General features: G+C 47.5%; 1 pseudogene; it reads right to left on the bottom strand.

Annotated features, from left to right (window-relative positions):
- Positions 1-4,766: 4,766 nt before the first annotated feature.
- On the bottom strand, positions 4,767-11,647 carry LOC115644382 (annotated as a pseudogene).
- Positions 11,648-20,865: the final 9,218 nt, after the last annotated feature.

Genomic DNA, 20,865 nt, shown 5'->3' with positions numbered 1-20,865 from the left:
ACTCTGGCCCTTAGGAACTTAAGTCCCATTGACTTTCAAACACATACATCACTTTTGAAAATGGGAGTTAGACTCCCCAACTCCCTTAGGCACTTCTGAAAATTGTATCCTTAGTTCAGTACTGAAAGAACGATAGGGTCTATCTATATAAATGTCAGCAGGGAAGACAAAGGCAAAGTGATTAGGTATTTTGAAGATAGTAAGTTAGAACCTGATCTGACTTGAGCCGAAAGAAACTGCCTAAAAAGAGCTCTGTTTTCTGCTTCATTGCTTAATTCTCCTCTCCAAATTGCCCAGTGGATAACACATCTGCATGTGCTGAACAAACACAGAAATGCAACAGAGATGCATGAGGATAATCAGCTTGCAGAGCTGAACTCAGAAGAGAATCCTTCCCAGAGACTGACTAAATCTCAAAAACCTTTGAGACGTGAGACGCACTGGTTCATTCCTTCACACATCCCAGCAGCTGAAATCTGTGACATATCAGCAGTGGAATGGCTTTTGTATCTGTAGACACTGACTACTCCTGTTTGGCTCCTCTTCATCTTCAGCTCCTACAGTTTGTCATGGCTGTTACGTTTTATTCTGTTGCATAACTTCAAGTTCTGCAAAACATGATCCAGAGACAGATTTTAAGACACTCAAACAAACCAAGTTTGCCTACACAGGGTGTTTAAACTACACTAAGTTGACAGAAGTAGTAACTATGCTAACGCTTGCTTACACATGATACAATTCATTATAGTACATTAATTCCATATTTATCATGAACTCTGGAATTCTGTTTCAAAGTGAACTATGTTTGATGAGACATGAGTTAGTTCAGTCTGCTGTTTGTGTTCATGCAAAGCTGCTGCACGCTGCTTTGGCAGTCCTCCAACTGCTATCCCACACAGCTTTGCAGCCAACCATTAGTGACCTGTCTGTTTACCTGCATGCCCTCAGCTGCTCTGGTATCAAGTTGATTGGATGTCAACTGGCTGTTTTTCATTTTTCTATTGGAGGTGGTGTCTCTGCTGCTATCACTTCTGCTCCTGGACATGTGTCACTCTAAGAACTGCAGTGTCCTCTTCATTACACAGCCCTGCCACACTCTGTGCTCCCCCTTTCTGGTACATGGCAGAGGGGCATTGCTGGCATATATCACATTGGTAGATGTGCAGGTGAACAAGCCCCTGATGTTGTGGCTGATATGGTTAGGTCCTATGATGGTGTCCCTGGAATAGATATGTGGACAGAGTTTGCAATGGGGTTTGTTGCAGGGATAGGTTCCTGTGTTAGTGTTTTTGTTGTGTGGTTTGTAGTTGCTGGTGAGTATTTGCTTCAGGTTGGGGGGCTGTCTGTAACCCCTCTGCCATGTATTTTGGTCAAACTGGATACAAAAGAATAAATGGACACAAATCTGACATCAGGAATTATAACATTCAAAAACAGTTGAAGAACACTTCAATCTCCCTGGACCCTCAATAACAGACTTAAAAGTGGCAATTCTTCAACAAAAGTCTTCAAAAACAGACTCCAACAAGAAACTGCAGAACTAGAATTAACTTGCAATCTGGACACCATCAAATTAAGCCTGAATAAAGACTGGGAGTGGATGGGTCACTACAACAACGAATTTCCCCATACTAATTTCCCCCTACTGTTACTCATACCTTCTTGTCAACTGTTTTTAATGGGCTCCCCTGATTACGTTGGCTTTATTACAACTACAGAAGTGATTTTTCCTCCCTTGGTATTCTACTGTTGAGAATAGCCCACTTCCACTTTAATTGAATTGTCTTGTTAGCACTGACTCCCCATTTGGTAAGGCAACTCCCATCTTTTCATGTACTATGTATATGTACCTGTCTACTGGATTTTCCACTCCATGCATCTGATGAAGTGGGCTGTAGCCCACGAAAGCTTATGCCCAAATACATTTGTTAGTCTCTCAGGCGCCACAACTACTCCTTGTTTTTGCTGATACAGACTAACACGGCTACCCCTCTGAAACCTGTAACTGTAAAGACAGCTACTCCCATGCAAGTGATATGGCATGACAGCCACATGCAAATATATTCTCACACCCATGGCATGCTGAAGCCACAAAAGAGAGGCATCTGGCCTGGTACTGAAACATTTCTGCCTTCTTTATGCACATGTAAACAAACCCCAGCCCTAACTTGTAGCACACATACTCCCCTCCTCCCCCCGCTACTCTAGTCTTATTTGTATTCGTAGTATTTTAGACTCTCTGGGCTTTGTTTGTTATTATTAACATCTATTTAACACAAATGCTGAAGAAACAGCTGAAAGAAAACTTCTCTTTGTTACAGATTTAACACTCCTGTTTCCTCATCAAGGAAGCTGCTGATTCACACCTCTGAGGAGTTCTTCAGCAAAACAGTGAGGCAAAGACCTGGCATTATTGATATTTCTAAGGTAAAAAGGAGAATTTAAAAATTTTTTTAAGAATAAAATTTCAAGCCTTTTTCCCACATCAGAAAAATGCCCCAAAATGAAGGGCAGGGAGAACACAAATTCTATTTCTTTTTCCTTTTTATGACACCTTTAAAAACAAAATTCCCCAAAATTACACTTTAATATAGGGAAATTTTGTTAAGTGTCTCTTGAGCAAGCTTAACTACACACACACACAAAAATGTGTACAATTTTGTGGATCTTGCTTTAAAAAAGAAAAGTTCATGGCCACAAGTTGCAGCAAAGAGACAGCAGAGGGCAGCAGAATGTGGGCTAATGAAACCCATTCACAATGCCAATCGCTTTGTAACCCAACTGTCTCTCTTCCCTCCCTCTCCTATTGGTCTTCCCCCACCTCACTGAATTAGATCTGGCAGAGTTAAGAGTTTGTATTTGGTTACAACTCACAAGCCCTGGTTAGAGCACAGCGACCACATGTAAGGCTGCTCACATTATCATAATCTGTGAAGGCTGTGACTTTCCATCTTTTGTGGATTTTATTCAGTTAAAGTTAATGTCTCTAGTTTAGAATGTTAGGTTGCACAATTGCTAGACTAACTTCACTTAATTCATTCTTCTGTCATGGAATTTCCTTAGTTTTATTTTTTAAAACATGTTTCAGGAGTTGCCGTTTGACAGGAGTCTATGCAGACATTACAAGGTTCATGTCACAGAGTGGGCTGGCCCTTTCAGGGGGGCTAGCTCAGCCCTACCAGTGCCTAGTTATCCACCTCCCAGATGGTGAGTTTGAGCTGGACCTGGTGGTTGGTTCAGGTGACCAGGCATCACATACCTGTAGCTACGAGGTGGTGCTTCCTATCAGAGGGAGCCTGCTGAATGAGTCACAGGTGAGAGACCTGTGAGAGGCCTGTGAGACAGGAGAGCCAGAGAGCACTAGGGAAGAAGCTCTCCATGGCAACTAGATGGAAAGGCCTGGCTGGAGCTAAGTGCAGCAAGGGGCAGGAGCAACTCCCCTTTAAGGGGCAATTAGAGGCCCTGAGAAAGGATATTCAAGTTAGTCTGGCCAGGAGAGTATTGAAGAGTATTGAAGTATATTTATGCTCCCCTAGGGGTCTAGGCTAGGCTTTCCAGCGAAGGTGGGTGAAGTCCCCTGTCTATTGCCCTGTTCCAACAGCACATAATGGACTGCTGAGCCCAGGAGGGGGCTACAAGTGAAGCTACATCCAAGAGAGGATGAAAAGTTTATGTGGCCTGGTGAGGATGCACCTGACTAAACTCAGGAAGACCCAGCATGAGATTGCTGGATGTCTGTTTTGGTTTTTAGACTCTTTTTGTTTACCTGCTGGAAGGGGATGAATTTTAATTTGTCTGAAGGGCTAAAACATGAGAACCAGGATAGCCAATAGTAGGGAAACAGAGGTGGTAGCAGGGTCCAATACTGGCTGTGGTGAGACCCTATTCTGGTTCACTAGAAGACTGGTAGGGCTTATGTACTTCCCAGCTTCCTTCTGCTGCCCCTTCTGATCTTTCTCAGGAACCCAACTATCTCAGAAACACCCGATCTAATGCAACTCAAATTACCCTAGAAAAGGAAGCAGCAATTTTTCAGGCAGATTAGTTCAGCTTTCTTTAAATTAGAGAGAAGTGGTGGAGAGAAAACTGACTTTTAATGGTGATTGGGTCACCACAAAACACACACACACACAGAGAACATGCACACATAGACAACGTTCTTTGTGATACCTGGGACACACAATGGAAGCTCTGTTACCATCTCTTTGCTCACCCATTTCCCGCTGGCTGAACACCGATAAATCACTTGGAAAACACACAGAAGCATGGAAAGGATTTCAGTACAAAACATCACGAGAATGTCACAAACGACTCTGGGGAACTGGTTTTCTTAGAGTCTGTGGACAGAAGGGATGATTGTGGTCACCTAGTCTGATCTCCTCCAAAACACAGGGCACAGGACTTCCCTTAATTTATTATTTCCTGTGTGAGTTAGAGCAGATCTTTTAGAAAAACATCCAATCTTGATTTTAAAATCACCAGTGATGGAGAATTCACATGATCCTTGGTCAGTTATTCCAATGGATTAGTTTCTCACTCTGATAAAATTTTGACTTATTTCCAGTACGAATTTGTCTAGCTTCGATTTCCAACCATTGGATCTAGTTATCCTTTTGTATGCGAGATTGAAGAATCTATTATCAAATTTCTGTTCCTCCTGTAGGTATTTATAGACTGAGATCAAGTCACCCATTAACCTTCTCTTTGTTAAGTTAAATAGATTGAACTCCTTGAGTCTAACACTATATCGTGTGTTTTTCAAACTTTCAATCATTCCCATAGCTCTTCTCATCATCAGGGTTGTAGTCAGGATGCACAGACATGTTGCGGACGGGGTGGTTACTCAGCTAGTGGATCTTATTCACTTCCATGTGGCCAAGAAACACTTTGACCTTCTCAGCCACCTTGGCAGGGCTCATCCTTCCACCCGTCTCTGTCATTGAGCCATGTTGCTTAGGATAGATGGTGTGAGCAGCTGTTAGAATCCAGCGGTCACCAGCAGCGCCTCACCCCCGACCCCAAAGACGTGTGTCTTCGCCTGCCACGGGAAGCTTCCTGGTGGTGCTTTGCTGCCACCGATGATCCGCTGGATTCCAGTGATGGGATTGTTTGACTTCCCACACACTGTGGGAAGGGATAGGAATTGAAAAAGCTGTTACATTCCGTCTTCTCCTGCTGTCTCTCTCATCTCCCCATACCTTTCAGTTCCCTGCTTCCCTGCCCTTCTGCTGCTTTTCCATCTGGATTTCGCCGTCTTCTGCACTGCCACCTCCCTCATAGACAGTCCCACATTACTGTCAGCTCCACTTCTCCATCTCTCTCTCCCACTCTCTGCTTGTCTCTCTTGGTTCGTGCTGGCTCTGAAGGTATATTGCTGAGTGGTGAACACAGTGAGATGTTCCCTACTTACTTGGTAAACACACTGGGATGTTCTCATGGCCATCTTGGTCTGCCCAGGAGCCCTGAGCGGAACAGTTGTATGTATCTGATGGAAAAGAGAAGATAATGAAACCAAGGACTGCAGGGAGCGATCATCAGGCACAGGGGGAATGGGGAGATAGTCCCTCTTTCTAGGGCACTGGAACAACCCCACCTGGCATGCTGTGCTCAGCTGTGGGCCCCTGAATCCCAGAGGCATCACACATCAGACAGGAAGGGGGCGGTCCCTCTCTGCCCCATCTAGAGAGCCTCCAGCAGGGACGCTCTGCTCAGTTCTGGGCCCCTCAGTTCCAGAGAGAAAGTAACAAGTTTGAGGGAGCTCAGAGAAGAACCACAGAAAGGCTCAGGGGGCTGGAGGGGATTTTGGAGTAATGAGATGCTCATTGGAAGTTATATTATTCAGTCACTAGATGACCTGAGTGCTGAATAGAGTTCAGAGTGTGATCTCAGGTCAATTTGAGCTGGTTTATCTATATCTGTCGTGTACAGCTGGTTTATCTAACACATCCCTCCTGTGTAAGAAGGACGGGGATTCCTTGATTCCACATATCATGACACTGAGTTCTGGGAGAGATTCAAAGAGCTAAATCCATCTGGCATGGAACAGTCATGACTAGAGAGGGGGTGAGGGAAATGTGAGGATCTTTGCAAATGTCTGAGGGGTTCAAGCCTCTGAAGATTTTTTTGGGGGGAAGGGTGCGGGGGGCAGGTGAGAACAGGTTGAGACTGAGCCAAGGGAAATGAGCTCAAGAGTCTTCCCCCTGCGCTGTGAGCCTGGGGTGTCATCTCCCAAAGTGGGGCCAGAGCCCCATTCCAGAGCACAGGGAATTAGGAGCCATTGAGAATGGATGGGGGATGCTTCTAGCCTAGGCCCAAGGGGCTGCTTGGGGAGACAGGATCTGAGGGAGTGTAGGAGGCACTGTCCCCAAGCACACCCCCATGTGGCACAGCATGGCCCTGCAGTTCCACTGCACCCCCATCCCTCTTGGGTCTTGCAATGTTTTACTCCCAGATCACAGTACTTAGACCAAGATTACCCCTTTACTGGCTTATTTATTAACTTTTGAACAGAGCTCCTCATCCCCACCCCTCTCCTGGGAGCCTGTGTGCTAATTCAGAGATATGCCCCCTCTCTTAAAAGGTCAGGAGTCCCACAGCCCTAGTCAGTTGAGAGAGAAGGGAGCCTGGTCTCCACCCAGGGCCATCCCTATCCATAAGCAAAGTACGCAGCCACATAGTGCCCTACGCAGCAGCGTGCTGCTCCAGCCCCTGCTCCGCCTCTTCCCCATGGCCCCTGCTCTGCCACTTCCCACCCCTGCTCTGCCCAGCCCCACCTCTTCCCATCCCTGCTCTGCCCCAGCCCCACCCCTGTCCCGCCTCTTCCCGCCCTTGCTCTGCTCCCACCCCACCCTTTCCTGTGAGGACTCCAGCAGGGGCCAGGCCTGCCCTGCACTCACCAGGTGGCAGAAAGTGGAACGACCGCTGGCTCGTGCTCAGGGGTGGTTTCCTCCCTGCTCCCCAAGCCTGCTCCTGCCCCCTGGTGGAGGCCTGGGGCCCCCACAGTCCCCTGTGAGGGGGGGGTTTGTGTAGGGCACCAAAATGGCTAGGGACAGCCCTGTCTCCACCCTACATTAGAAGGCTCCTGATTCTAGGCCCTTAAAGAGATAGTAGTCTTGGTTTTCCCCAAACACTAATTCCCTGCAACAGCTTCCTTTCTCCTGTATCTGCCTCTGCCATTCCCCAGGTCCTTGTGTTCCCCCAAACTCCTGAATCCTGAAAGAGCCATGCCATGGAACAGAGGTTGACTGATGCCTGGACTCTCTATTGCCCTTAAGGGGGATGGGCCACCCTCATTACCGAGGCTTTCCCAGCTCAGATTGCTATGGCGCTTCCTGGGTCAGGACTCACCACTCCCGCTGTTTGTGACTATGTGGTAATAAGGCTCCTCGCACCGGTAGGTGATCACTGACTGGTAGTTGTTGTTCCCATGCTCGCTAACATAACTGAGAGTCCCGTTGGTGAGATTTTTGGGGTCACCACAGCTCACAACTACAAAAGAGAACAAGGAGAGGAGTCAAGGGGGAGCCCCAGTGCTCACTGCAGCAGTGAGGTTTGGAGAGTCATGCTGGTCTCAGCTGGAGCCCATGATGTGAGGGAGGGATGTGGGGACTGTCCATGAGCCTGCTGGAGAGGATGCAGGTCCAGTCCCCACTTGGCAGTGACTATCGTTGCTTGGAAAGTGGAGAAAAGGGCAAACACAAAAATTCAAAGTTGTTCAAAGCTGACCTAGTTTTTTAATGTAATGATACTTTATCAACATTTTTATCCAAAAGGGTTACATAGTTCAATAATAATTCTGATTAAAGTCATATTAATATTGAAAAAAAATAAAAACAAAAAATGAGAACATCAGAAGGTTTTTTTGCAATAGTTTTTTACGGGGGGGAATAGGCTATTTTTGTACTACCCAAGTTTTTATTTTAAAAATGTTGCCCAGCCCCAGTGGAAAGCATGGTGGCCATTTGTCACCACCCTGAATGCAATGATTTTGGAAGGGTTGGACTCAGTCTAGGTCCCAGTAGGACCTATGCCTAAGGATCACAATGCCTAAGATACTATCAGAACTGGCATTTATGAGTCCCCTTGCTGGCAACAGAAAGGCCAAGGACTATGTGGGTTATGCAGGATGTACTCCTCACTCACCTCTTTGGGTTGGGGACTGGTTGGGAGTGGGGATAATCCGTGTGTGGGGGTGGGATTATTGACTCACTTTCACACCGGGGCATGGGTTGGTGCCAAGTCCCATCATCTTGGCAGATAGTGCTGAAGGATGCCAACTTCCGGTCACCCTGCAGGAAAAAGAAGAGAAGAGCTGAGGACCACATGTAACCTCAGGTCCCTGCCCCCAACCCCAAATCATGGGGATGTAGCCTGGCATCTGCCTTCTCACTGCTGCCCAACTCTGCTCCTGATGTCCACTTCAGTGCCCTTTGGTGACCCCTGAACCTTTCCTCCTTACCCAACCTCCTACCCCTTTGTCATGCATTGGCCTTGGCTATCCTTATTTCAGCAGGCTCATGCTGCAGCTCTTTATCCCAGCCAGAAAAACCTGCAGTCACCAAAACAGTAATCTCTGATTCTACCCCGAGACACCCACTCCTGGGATGGGGCAGGAAAGAAGGGCAGGGGAGTCCTTCTGCCTTTCATCAGATCCTGGAGCAGAGTGCTGGGGACCCTGGGGGGCCCCTCCAAGGAGTGAGTCCTGCGTCCCAAACATTCTGGAGAGTGATGACAATGTTCTTTCTTAATCTCCTGACCCCACCCGTTCCTGTGAAAAGGCAGGGAGTGAGGACAGGGTAGGAGATTGGAAGGAGGAAAAGAGGGAGAAGAGACTGGAAAGGAGGAGACTTCGGCAGAAGAGAAGAAAGGAAGAGTGAAAGAGAGAGCAGAAGGATGGGGAGGAGGGCCTCACCTCCATCAGTTCATACCCAGTCTGGCAGCTGACGTTGAAGTAGTCACGAAATTGGTACAGAGGCTGCGAGTCTTTGATGAAGGTGAACTGGTCCCTTGGCACAGGCTGTGGGCACTGGATTTCTGTTGGGAAACACACAAGGCTTTAGCCTTTACCTCCCACACCCTTCCTGATTTTTCACACTTGCTGTCTGCTCACCTTATCCTCAAGGGTGTTGCCTTGTGAACAATCATCCAGATCTGAGGTGAGAGGGGGTGATGGGCAAAGAGAAGAGAGAGTTAAACCTGACTGAAAGCTCTGTAATGGTGGTGCTGCGGGTCTGGCTACTGTCCTGGGGCCTCTGCCTGTTGGGGATGGGGCCCAGGGCTCCTCTGGATTCTCCCGGTGGGGGGCAGCTCTGTGCACCCCTCCTGCATGGTGTGGAGCTCTCATACTCACCCATAGCTTGGTAATAGGCCAGGAAGCCCTTGTAGGGGATAAGGGTGCCGTTCTCTGCGTTGGAGAAATCAGAGTGGAACATCAGCCTCATCCAGCTCCCTTTGGACGCAAAGTCCCTGACTCCCGGGTGGTTGCCTGTCGCTGAGCCTAGCTGGCCACAGTACTGACCCAGGTCTTTCTTATCTGCTGTGATCTGTCAAGGAGAAAGGGAGAGAGGAGGAAATTATGAGAATTCATGAAGTTCAACCTGCTCCATGTATCACCATTACCTGGTCCATGCATCTCCAACTCCCTCCCTCTCCTCTGTGCCTGTTGGATAGCAAGGAGACCCTGCTTGCTGTTGAAAAATGATTGTGCCCTGAGGTCACCAGCTTCCCCTCCCCAGCCCTACCCCAGGTCTCTGCTGTACGCAGCTTGACATAGTCAGAGAGGCAGGACTCAGATGGCTGCAGGTTGAACTGCCAGAAGTTCAACTTCACCACAAAGCCCTTTGGGACTGTAATGTCCCAGGTGCTGATGTTGTTGTTGGGGTATGGCTTGAGGTAATAGGGGGTCGTGATCTCCCCAAGAAGCTTCCCTGGGGCTGGAACTGGCGACTCCAAAGAGGAGAGACCCCCACAGGAGGAGCAGGGGGAGCCTGTGAACACAATTATCATGGTATAATTCCCCACTCTGAACCTTAGCGTCCAAAAGATGGGGTACCAGCATGAATTCCTCTAAGCTTAATTACCAGCTTATATCTGAGAGGCTGCCACCAACCAGGACTTCCAGTGCCTGGTACACTCTGGTCCCCCCAAAACCTTGCCCGGGGACCCCCAAGACCCAGACCCTCTGGATCTTAACACAAGGAAAGTAAACCCTTTCCCTCACCGTTGCCTCTCCCAGGTTTCCCCTCCCTGGGTTACCCTGCAAGATCACTGTGATTCAAACTCCTTGAATCTTAAAACAGAGAGGACAATTCGCCTTCCCCCCTCCTTCTCTCTCCCCCTCCCAGACTCTACCTGAGAGAGAAAGTAATCCTAACACAGAGAGAAAATTAACCTTTCTCTCCCCCTTCCCTCCTTTCTCCCCACCAATTCCCTGGTGAATCCAGACCCAGTCCCCTGGGGTCTCACCAGAATAAAAAAACAATCAGGTTCTTAAAGAAGAAAAGCTTTTCAGTAAAAATTATCTTTGTAAATTTAAAATGGAATAGGTACAGGGTCTTTCAGCTATAGACACTGGGAATACCCTCCCAGCCTAAGTATACAAGTACAAATTAAAATCCTTTCAGCAAAATACAAATTTGAACTCTTTCCAGCCAAATACACAATTGAATTCCTCCCAGCCAAATACACATTTGCAAATAAAGAAAACAAACATAAGCCTAACTCGCCTTATCTACCTAGTACCCACTATTCTGGACATATAAGAGTATCAAAGAGTTTGGAGAGAAACCTGGTTGCACATCTGGTCCCTCTGAGCCCCTAGAGTGAACAACAACCAAACACTAACAGCACACACAAAAAACTTCCCTCCCTCAAGATTTGAAAGTATCCTGTCCCCTGATTGGGCCTCTGGTCAGGTGACAGCCAGGCTCACTGATCTTGTTAACCCTTTACAGGCAAAAGAGATATGAAATACTTCTGTTCTATTAACTCTTACTTATCTGTTTATGACAACAATGTACGTGGAGCGTGAATTACAGACCAGCCATAGATCTGGGCCATATGCAACTGGTGGAAACTTCATGCGAGGCTCTTGTGCAGTCCAAAGGACCCCTGGGTATGCTGGGTATTGACCAGGTGTTATAGAGCCAATGGAGACATTGAAGAGACCCAAGATCCAATCAGGTACCAGCTGGGCATCAGGCAGTAGCCAAGGATATAGTTCCCAGGAAGCCATTTCAAAGGAGACTAGGCATGAACCCCGTGGGCACTGGCTCTTTGTTATACACCAGCCATGGACCCGGGTCTTGCGGAACCAAGGGGAGGAACAGTAAGAGATCCAGTCTTATAGGCTCTGAAGGTTTCCCTCTGCCTGGCTTTGGGCCACCTGGTTCAGCTTGTGTTTTTTTATCAGCTTGGGAGCTTGCTCAGCTCAACAGTTCAGAGTCCAAAGGTCCTTGGCATGGCAGGGAGTAATCCCCAGCCATGCTTGGGTCCATCTCCTCTGACCTCCTATTGGGGGGGGGGTGCTCTGCAAGGTCTAGCTATTAACCTCTCCCTTTCCACAGGGTGCGGTATGGAAATCTGGGCAGGTTAGTTGCCCCCTCACATCCTGGTCCCAATCCGGGTGTTACCTGGGTAGTGGGTCCATTACGCTCCTCCAAAATACACTCATTTCCCCTCCCTGGAAGGAGATCAGCTGGGGGGATTCAAACACTGCACCACTTCAAACAGGAGGATTAACGGGGTAATAGTGGGACATGGATTTAACCCTGTCCACCTCTCATCCTTCCCCAAGGAGTTGGACCCTTTAGTCCTCTCCCCCCATAAAGATGCCACCATGTCCCTCTCTGGGCCAGATTGGCAGCACTCACATGTTCTTAATCTTGTCTGATGTGGGTATGTCTCTCTCTCTTCCTACAAGTGCTCTAACCAGGGCTTGCGAGTTGTAACCAAACGCAAGCTCTTAACCCTGCCAGATCTAATTCAGTGAAGTAGGGGAAGACCAATAGGAGAGGGAGGAAAGAGAGACAGATAGGTTACAAATCAATTGGCATCGTGAATGGGTTTCATTAGCCCACGTTCTGCTGTCCTCTGCTGCCTCTTTGCTGGAACTGTGGCCATGAACTTTTTTGTTTAAAGCAAGATCCAACAAAGTTGTACACATTTTTGTGAGTGTGTGTGTATAGCTAATGTTGCTCAAGAGACACTTAACTGGAAATTTCCATATATTAAAGTGCAATTTTGGGGGAGTTTTGGTTTTAAAGATGTCATAAAAAGGAAAAAGAAATAGGATTTGTGTTCTCCCTGCCCTTCTTTTTTGGGACATTTTTCTGATGAGGGAAGAAGGCTTGAAATTTTTTTCTTAAAAATTTAAAAAACGGATCCTTTTTACCTTAGAAATATTAATAATGCCAGGTCTTTGCCTTACTGTTTTGATGAAGAACGCCTCAGAGGTGTGAATCAGCAGCTTCCTTGATGAGGAAGCAGCAGTGTTAAATCTTTAACAAAAGACACATTTCTCTGTGCTCCCTAGGAAGGGTTCTGTCTTTTGTTCAGCTGCAAAGCTCTGCCAGCTAACAACTGTGGGTTTGGCTACACTTGCGGCTGTACAGCGCTGTGAGTTACAGCTGTCTTCGTACAGCTGTGTAGGGAAAGCGCTGCAGTGTGGCCACATTTGCAGCATTTGCAGCGGTGTTGGGAGTGATGCAATACGGGCAGCTATCCCACAGAGCACCTCTTCCCATTCTGGCGCCATGGGTTGTGGGAAGGGTGCAGAGGGTGCCGGTCATTCTGGTTCCTGTCCCAACGCCCCGTGATGCATCGCTTCACATCCCAGCAATCCCTGTGTTTCTGTCCACATTTGGCGCCATCTTTGCACGGTTTCAGTGCAGCGCAATTCTGTGTTCCATTTCAGTCTGCGGGAAATGGAGCCCGAACTGCTGAGGAGTATGCTGATGAATCTCGCCAGCACATCACATTTGGCAGTTGAGCTATTGCTTAAGATCCAAAGTTACAGTGAGGAGTCCGATGATGATAGCGAGTTGCGTAATGAGTATGACACGAAATTGCTTGTGGCATTCACAGACATGCTTAGCACCATGGAACGCCGCTTTGGGGCTCGGGAAACAAGCACTGACTGGTGGGATCACATCGTCATGCAAGTCTGGGATGACGAGCAGTGGCTGCAGAACTTTCGGATGAGAAAAGCCACTTTCATGGGACTGTGTGAGGAGCTCTCCCCCACCCTGCAGCGCAAGGACACGAGATTGAGAGCTGCCCTGCCTGTGGAGAAGCGGATGGTTATTGCAGTCTGGAAGATGGCTGTCATGGTATAAATCTGCACTCTGAACCTTAGCGTCCAAAAGACGGGGTACCAGCATGAATTCCTCTAAGCTTAATTACGAGCTTAGATCTGATAGGCTGCCACCAACCAGGACTTCCAGTGCCTGGTACACTCTGGTCCCCCCAAAACCTTCCCAGAGGACCCCCAAGACCCAGATCCCCTGGATCTTAACACAAGGAAAGTAAACCCTTTCCCCCACCGTTTCCTCTCCCAGGCTTCCCCTCCCTGGGTTACCCTGGAAGATCACTGTGATTCAACTCCTTGAATCTTAAAACAGAGAGGAATTCCACCTTCCCCCCTCCCTTCTCTCTCCCTTCCTCCCACCAATTCCCTGGTGAGTACAGACTCAATTCCCTTGAGCCTTAACAAGGGAAAAAAATCGATCGGGTCTTTTAAAAAGAAAAGCTTTTAATAAAAGAAAGAAAAAGTAACAATTGTCTCTATAAAATCAAGAGACTGTATCAGAGAGATTGGAGAGTCATAAACAGATAGTTAAGGGTTAATGTATATTTTACCTGTAAAGGGTTACAAGCAGTGAACCTAGAACACCTGACCAGAGGACCAATCAGGAGACAAGATACTTTCAAATCTTGGTGGAGGGAAGTCTTTGTTTTGTGTTTGTTTGTTTGTCTGTTGTTCTCTCTGGGTTCTGAGAGTGACCAGACGTGCAACCAAGCTTCTCTCCAATCTCTCTCTTATATGTTCAGAATAGTAAGTACTAGGTAGATAAGGCGGTTTTAGTCTTTTCATTGTTTTCTTTATTTGCAAATGTGTATTTTGCTGGAAGGATTTTAACTCTATTGGCTGTACTTGTATACTTAGGCTGGGAGGGTATTCCCAGTGTCTATAGCTGAAAGACCCTGTCACATTTTCAACTTGATTTTATAGAGACAATTGTTACTTTTTCTTTCTTTTATTAAAAGCTTTTCTTTTTAAAAGACCCGATTGATTTTTTTCCCCTTGTTAAGGCTCAAGGGAATTGAGTCTGTACTCACCAGGGAATTGGTGGGAGGAAGGGAAAGAGAAGAGAGGGGGGAAGGTGGAATTCCTCTCTGTTTTAAGATTCAAGGAGTTGAATCACAGTGATCTTCCAGGGTAACCCAGGGAGGGGAAGCCTGGGAGAGGCAATGGTAGGGGAAAGGATTTACTTTCCTTGTGTTAAGATCCAGGGGATCTGGGTCTTGGGGGTCCCCTGGGAAGGTTTTGGGGGGACCAGAGTGTACCAGGCACTGGAAGTCCTGGTTGGTGGCAGCCTATCAGATCTAAGCTGGTAATTAAGCTTAGAGGAATTCATGCTGGTACCCCATCTTTTGGACACTAAGGTTCAGAGTGCGGATTTATACCATGACATGGCGACAGCATCTGGGAAAGATAGAATCCAAAAGACAGTAGGATTATTTTTTTCTTTTCTCTCTTCTAGCTGTTTATAAGAAGAGAGAAGGGTTTTTTTAAAACTACAGCCAGAATTTTTTTTTTTCTCCTTTTCTCCTTTCTGGTTGTGCAGAGAGACTGCCTGAAGGCAGAGGCATTAAGGTTTAATGAGGGTCTTTTGTTAAACAAAGGGAGACCAGCAAAACACATTTGCAAATGAAAGAGTTTTTTTTTTAACTCTGTTGGGAAAGACTAGTTAGAAGGAGTTAGAAAAGACTCTGTTGCTAAGCAACCCTAAGAAGGCAGCAGAGAAGCAGCATTTCAGGCAGTAAACACCAGAGGGCGCCCCAACACAAGAAAGCAGGAACCATGACTACCAAGGACGCACTGAAACAGGAATGGGCAAGACTGCATGCAGAGGAACAAATCAAAGATGTAGACCACAAGTGAGACATGGAAAGAAAACAGAAAGAAATAGAAATAAGAGAAAAAGAGGTGGAGCTGAGAGAAAGAGAAGAAAAAACCAAACAGGCAACCCACAAAAGAGAACAAGAAGCCAAAGATGCGGCCCACCAACGAGAAATGGAAAAACAAGAAAAAGAGATGGAAAAGCAACAAAAAGAGAGGGAAGAGAGGGAAAAAGAGAGAAAGCATGAACTGGAATTAGCGCAGGCCAGGCAGCATGCTCCACCAACCCTACCAACCCTTTGCCAGTTATTGTTCCACATCCCAAGAAATTTCCCACCTACAAGGCAGGTGATGACACTGAGGCCTTCTTAGAAAATTTTGAAAGGACCTGCCATGGGTACAGCATCTCTGAAGACCAGTACATGATAGAGCTGAGGCCACTGCTCAGTGGACCCTTAGCAGAGGTGGCGGCTGAAATGCCTAAGGAAAACATGAACGATTATAAACTTTTTCAAACCAAGGCCAGAATCAGAATGGGGCTAACACCTGAGCATGTCTGTCAGCAGTTCAGAGCCCTAAAGTGGAAACCAGATGTGTCATTCACCCGACACGCCTATCACATTGGAAAGAATTATGATACCTGGATATCAGGAGCCAAGGTTAAAACTCTGGATGACATGCATCTCCTAATACAATTAGAGCAGTTCTTAGAGGGTGTTCCTGAGGAAATAGAAAGGTACATCCTAGATGGGAAGCTCAAAACTGTAACTGAGGCGGGGGAGATTGGAGCCAGATGGGTGGAAGTGGCAGAAAAGAAAAAAGCTACTAGCAAGGGGAGCAAATATCACAGGGGTCACACCGACAATAAACCCTATACCCGAGGGCAACCTAGGACCCCACCTACAACCCAAGGAAAGCCGCAGACTCCCTATTCTCCCGCCTCACCAGTCTCCAGTAACCCACCTCGGCCCAGTGACCAGTCAGCTGGGCGATGCTTTAAGTATAATGAACTGGGACATATAAAGGCTAACTGCCCCAAGAACCCCAGCTGAGTGCAGTTCATTACACCACCATCACACCAGAGATCCCCAGGCCCAGATGCCTCTCAAATACCCTTGGAGCGAAGGGAAATTTTGAGAGTGGGCGGAAAGAAGGTTATCACATGGAGAGACACGGGGGCACAAGTGTAAGCTATCCACCAATCCTTAGTGGACCCCAAATTCATCAACCCAAAGGCCCAAGTGACAATTTACTCCTTCATGTCAAAAGCTGTAGACTTGCCTACAGCTGAACTGCCTGTCCAGTACAAAGGCTGGTCAAGAATGTGGACTTTTGCAGTCTATGACAATTATTCCATCCCCATGCTACTGGGGGAAGACGGCCAACCAGGTGAAGCGGACCAAGAGAGTGGGAATGGTTACACGCAGCCAAATCAGGCAAGCTTCCAGACCCATCCTTGTTTCTGAGCCGTCCACAGGGGCCCCCGTCTGTGTTACCAGAGACCCAGACAGAGGTAGTGGACCCGAATCCCCTGCCAACGACTGCAACAGCCACAGTGCCTCCAGTCCCAGACCAGGAACTGGAAAAGCAACCAACACCAGAACCATTGCCAGCACTAACGCCAATGCTTACAAACCCCTCTTCAACCCCAACACCAGAGGGCGCCAGAGGCCCTGAACTGGCAGAAGCAGCAGACAACCACACCCGAGAGGCTCATCCAGAGCCTGAAATACCACCTGGTGCACCAGCGGAGAGCGGTTCACCAGCAACGGAAACAACCCCATCACCTACATTGCTTCCAGAGGGACCAAGCCCAAGTCCACAGTCTAAGGAAGAACTGGTGTCTCCAGCCTCAAGGGAACAGTTCCAGACTGAGCAGGAAGCAGATGACAGCCTTCAAAAAGCTTGGGAGGCGGCATGGAGCACCCCACGGCCTCTCAGCTCTTCTAACCGATCCTGGTTTGTTATAGAACAAGGACTTTTATACAAGGAGACTTTTTCTGGTGGACACCAGGAAGACTGGCATCTGCAAAAACAGTTGGTGGTTCCAACTAAGTACTGGGAAAAGCTCTTAAGCTTAGCCCATGATCATCCCAGTGGCCATGCTGGGGGGAACAGAACCAAAGACAGGTTGGGGAATCCTTCCACTGGGAGGGGATGGGCAAGGACGTTGCCAAGTATGTCTGGTCTTGTGAGGTGTGCCAAAGAGTGGGAAAGCCCCAAGACCTGGTCAAGGCCCCTCTCCAGCCACTCCCCATAATTGAGGTCCCATTTCAGCGAGTAGCTGTGGATATTCTGGGTCCTTTTCCAAAAAAGACACCCAGAGGAAAGCAGTACATACTTACTTTCGTGGACTTTGCTACCCGATGGCTGGAAGCAGTAGCTCTAGGCAACACCAGGGCTAAAGCTGTGTGCCAGGCCCTAACAGACATTTTTGCCAGGGTAGGTTGGCCCTCCGATATCCTTACAGATTCAGGGACAAATTTCCTGGCAGGGACCATGAAAGAACTGTGGGAAACTCATGGGGTGAATCACTTGGTTGCCACCCCTTACCTCCATCAAACCAATGGCCTGGTGGAGAGGTTTAATGGAACTTTGGGGGCCATGATACATAAATTCGTGAATGAACACTCCAATGACTGGGACCTAGTGTTGCAGCAGTTGCTTTTTGCCTACAGGGCTGTACCACATCCCAGTTTAGGGTTTTCACCGTTTGAGCTTGTGTATGGCCACAAGGTTAAGGGGCCATTACAGTTGGTGAAGCAGCAATGGGAGGGGTTTACGCCTTCTCCAGGAACTAACATCTGGACTTTGTAAGCAACCTAGAAAGCATCCTCTGACAGTCTTTAGCCCTTGCTAAAGAAAACCTAAAGGATGCTCAGAAAGAGCAAAAGACCTGGTATGATAGACCTACCAGAGAGCGTTCCTTCAAGGTAGGAGACCAGGTTATGGTCTTGAAGGTGCAACAGGCCAATGTAGTAAGAGGAGGCCCTAAGATGTAAACCTTGGTATCAGAGGCCTGGTATGAGGCCTAAGGCTTGAAGTAAAGTAATGGTCAAGACTTTGCTAACATAAAGCAAAGTGAAGCTGTGAGCCAGAGGCAGGCCCTGCTCACAGAAGCTGGCAAGAAAAGGCAGATGCTGCAAGAAGATACATACCTAAAAGGTACTGAACACTAGAGATCAGAACATTCACATACTTGCACATTCCACACAGATAACAAGGAACAGGCCTACCCATCCCAATGACAGGCAAAAGGGTAAAATGATGGATAGAGTTGTTTTGATCGAACCAACATGTACAAGGTGAGAGGCGGCACCTTACTACGTAGAGGGGTTGTACCTTGCTACGTAGAAGGGTTGCACCTCAATACGTCAGGAGTGATGTGTAACTTGTTTGTACCTGTGTATAAGAATACATCCCTGGGGCGATGTCTTTGTCTGGCCGAGGGGGCAGTGGAAAGTCCCGCCACTGACTGAGCCGGGTCCACTGCCAAGAGGAACTTTCTCGTAGTATGCCCTGAGTTAGGCTAAGAAACCTACAGGGAACTGCTATTGTGTCCAAGATCACAATAAACCTTGCAGACGTGACTTTGCACCTTACTAGAGTCTGTGGTCATTGGGGGCTCTCATCGGGTCTGCTGCATCAGCTATCTGCAGAGTTGGGGCAGCACACAGGTGAGCACACGCACGCAGCCAAGTGATACCAACAAGGAAAGAGCAGAGCAGAGCACCATACCGGTAGCATCTGACAACAGCCCATAAGATGGAATCATCATGGGAAGGGCCATTCACGGTCCAAGAGCACCTGGGAGCTGTTAACTACCTCATCGCATTTCCCAATTCCTCCCTCAAGCCCAGAGTGTACCATGTTAATTCTCTCAAGCCCTTTTATTCCAGAGACTTAAAGGTTTGTCAGTTTACAGCCCAGGAAGGAGATGATGCTGAGTGGCCTGAAGGTGTCTACTACGAAGGAAAAAGTGACGGTGGCGTGGAAGAGGTGACCCTCTCCACAACCCTGGAATGTCTGCAGCGGCAACAGATCAAGGAGATGTGCACTAGCTTCACCCCAATGTTCTCAGCCACCCCAGGACGGACTGAACGGGCATACAGGTAATGCTCACCCAATTAGAACCTCACCCTACCGGGTGTCTCCTCATGCCCAAGCTGCTATAGAACAGGAAATCCAAAACATGCTACAGATGGGTATAATCCGCCCCTCTAACAGTGCATGGGCATCTCCCATGGTTCTAGTTCCCAAACCAGATGGGGAAATACGCTTTTGTGTGGACTACCGTTAGCTAAATGCTGTAACTCGTCCCGACAACTATCCAATGCCACACACCGATGAGCTATTGGAGAAATTGGGACATGCCCAGTTCATCTCTACAATAGACTTAACCAAGCGGTACTGGCAAGTACCGCTAGATGAACCTGCCAAAGAAAGGTCAGCCTTCATCACCCATGCAGGGGTGTATGAATTTAATGTGCTTCCCTTTGGGCTGCGAAATGCACCCGCAAGCTCCCAAAGACTTGTAGATGGTCTCCTAGCAGGATTGGGAGAATCTGCAGTGGCCTACCTCGATGATGTGGCCATTTTTTCGGATTCATGGGCAGAACACCTGGAACACTTGGAAAAAGTCTTCGAGCGCATCAGGCAGGCAGGACTAACTGTTAAGGCTAAAAAGTGTCAAATAGGCCAAAACAGAGTAACTTATCTTGGACACCAGGTGGGTCAAGGAACGATAAGTCCCCTACAGGCCAAGGTGGATGCTATTCAAAAGTGGCCTGTTCCAAAGTCAAAGAAACAGGTCCAATCCTTCTTAGGCTTGGCCAGATATTACAGGTGATTTGTACCACACTACAGCCAAATCGCTGCCCCACTAACAGACCTGACCAAAAAGACCCAGTCAAATGCAGTTAAGTGGACTGATAAGTGTCAGAAGGCCTTTACCCAGCTTAAGGCGACACTCATGTCTGACCCTGTGCTAAGGGCCCCAGACTTGACAAACCATTCCTAGTAACCACAGATGCATCTGAGCGTGGTGTAGGAGCAGTTTTAATGCAGGAAGGACTGGATCACAACTTCCATCCTGTCGTTTTTCTCAGCAAGAAACTGTCTGAGGGGGAAAGCCACTGATCAATCAGTGAAAAAGAATACTATGCCATTGTGTATGCCCTGGAAAAGCTATGCCCATTCGTTTGGGGATGGCGCTTCCAGCCACAAACCGACCATGCTGCGCTCAAGTGGCTTCATACTGCCAAGGGAAACAACAAAAAACTTCCTCAATGGAGTTTAGCTCTCCAAGATTTTGATTTTGAAATTCAACACATTCCAGGAGCATCTAACAAAGTAGCTGATGCACTCTCTCGTGAAAGTTTCTCAGAATCAACTGGTTAAAAATTGTCCTTGAAATGTGAAAAATCTTGTAGTTTTACATAATTAGTAGTATATGTAAAGGTGCATGTGTTTTATTTATCTGTTTATTCTAAAGTTCTAGGAAGAAATCACCGCCAGTGTGGTTCCACACTGTCTGAGATTTGGAGGGCGTGTCATAAACAGATAGTTAAGGGTTAATGTCTCTTTTACCTGTAAACGGTTAATAAGCTCAGTAAACCTGGCTGACACCTGACCAGAGGACCAATAAGGGAACAAGATACTTTCAAATCTTGGTGGAGGGAAGTCTTTGTTTGCGCTTTTTGTTTTTGGGTGTTGTTCGCTCTTGGGACTGTAGCAAGGTGGAT

Source organism: Gopherus evgoodei, chromosome 1 (genome assembly GCF_007399415.2).
Source record: "Gopherus evgoodei ecotype Sinaloan lineage chromosome 1, rGopEvg1_v1.p, whole genome shotgun sequence".
Lineage (NCBI taxonomy): Eukaryota > Metazoa > Chordata > Testudines > Testudinidae > Gopherus > Gopherus evgoodei.
This window is presented reverse-complemented; position numbering and strand designations above follow the sequence as displayed.